We start from the raw sequence: 2,260 nt of genomic DNA, 5'->3' as shown, positions 1-2,260 counted from the left end.
GATTTATTTCTGTTATAGCTGAAAGAGATATTTATGTAAAGTTTTTTTTCCTGACTTAGTTCTATGGATTCCATCAACATTATTTGCTCAGGGTGGAAGAGGCAAAAGCTGAGGCAGTGCCATTTACTAAAATCACCTTCCAAGTTCACTGACAAGTCAGATGGGAATTCAGCCTGAGGACATTGACTCCTGTTCTTCTGTGTAACCACTAGATCATTCTTTTCTTTTTAAAACGTTTAGAAAATATATACTCATGCCCTCAACACTTGACTACCTTAATATTGTTTTATTGCTTCATTTATCTTCCCACGCTCTTCTCTCTCTCTTAACAATCATTCGTGATATTTGAAAAATGATTCAAAGAGAACACCTCAAAGTATTGTTTTGTGGCTCAACAAAACAATGTCTCCCTGTCTTTTCTTCCTTGGCTATCTTTGACAAAAGTGCCAGACAATGTATATATTCACATACACATAGTTACCTTTACTTTACATCGCTAAGCCCTCATTCACTCTTCCTTTTCATGAAAACATTTAAATTTACCTAAACATGATGGAAGAATATTTTTTTCTGTCTTTAGTCTTCATCTTACAAAAAGAAAAGGAACACCAAAGATTTTAAATAATGTGATGATTTAAAAAAAGAGATAACTTTTCATTTTCATAAAAACTTGATTTTGGCCAAGCTTTTTAGATATAAGACAGAGGAGTACATCAGCATTACTACTTATGAGATATTTTGAAGACAGTACACACATGCACTAAATGTATGCACAGGCACTTTTCAGACGTCTACTTTTGAACTATACCTTGTATGAAATGAAGTTGGCAGATGTCAAATAGAAGTTAAGTATATATGACATATCAATAGGCTATTACAACAGCAAAAGAAGGAAGAAAGACTGTTAGGATCATTTGAGAGTGCTATGGAATTCGAGTTATCAGAATGGATTCATGGGTGTTAAAAGTTTGTCAAGATTAGAGGCAAAACATCTCCGGTTTGGTAAAAAATTTTCACTTAGTGACAATATAGACAAATTGGATGTGGTGATAGAAGGAAAGATACAAGGGCTTGCTAATTCCAAGCAAAGAGTAACAGCTACCAGATCTTTTTGCCAGAAATAATCTAAGTTTTTTTTTTTTTTGAAGGGAGGTTTACTTTTCAATAAAGTTATGCTCTAGTGTTTTTATGAAATCCATGTGGATATACTCAAAACACAGAATTCCTAAAATGATCTGCTTTGATTTTACTTCCGTTCTGTATAAAAATTTCCATTCTTCATATAATTCGTACACCATTATTTTCCCTTCTGCATTGACTTTCTGAAGAGATTTTATTTTTATTTATTTATTTATTTATTTATTTATTTATTTATTTATTTATTTAAAAGATTTTATTTAATTATTTGAGAGAGAGAAGGAGAGAGCATGAGTTGGGGGAGGAGCAGAGGGAGAGGGAGAGCAGACTCCCTGCTGAGCAGGAAGCCTGACACAGGCTTGTATCCCAGGACCCCAGGATCATGACCTGAGCCGAAGGCAGATGCTTAACGAACTGAGCTACCCAGGAGCCCTTAGAAGAAATTATATTTAGAAATTGAATCCTCATCATCTGACGATTCTTTTCTGCACTGATTCAAAAGGTTTGTGTCTAATTAACGTATTAAATCATGAAAAAATGCAATGGGAATATGATTTACAGAATGCACTTTGGGAATGGAAAACATTCAGGTTAGGTAAATCTGGTTTCTTTTTATACTTAAGGCATGTATCTTGAGAAAGTAAGGGCTCTGAAAGTATAAAAATGTAATTTCTCATACATTTTATTTATAAATGATATAGGGTCAACCAAATTTGATTTGGAGAAATGGTCTTATTTAAGAAGTTTACTTCAGTCTCATTTAATCATTTCTTCAACAAACATTATTTGAACCCCTACCATGCTTTTGATAATGTTCTAGGTCCTTGGAGTGAAAGAAGAATTCGTTCTCTCTCTTGGAGCTTATATCCTGGTAGAAGAGACAGATAATAAGCAAATCCACACATTTAATATAGTATCCTGCAATGACGAATGCTATTACAGCAGGAAGAAGGCTCTGAGATAGAGAGTGATGCTGGAAGAGGCTATTTTTGATGGGATAGTCGGGCAAGGCCTGTTTGAGGAAGGAACATGTCAGGAGAGGTGCACATGAGATGAGAAATGAGAAGTACACATTAAACATGCAAGTGTTTAATGGAAGAGAATCTAAGTACAGGAAAGAGAA

The sequence above is a fragment of the Leptonychotes weddellii genome, chromosome 2 (assembly GCF_054177405.1).
Source record: "Leptonychotes weddellii isolate Sample4059 chromosome 2, ASM5417740v2, whole genome shotgun sequence".
In the NCBI taxonomy this organism is placed as follows: domain Eukaryota; kingdom Metazoa; phylum Chordata; class Mammalia; order Carnivora; family Phocidae; genus Leptonychotes; species Leptonychotes weddellii.
Note: the sequence above shows the minus strand (reverse complement) of the source record.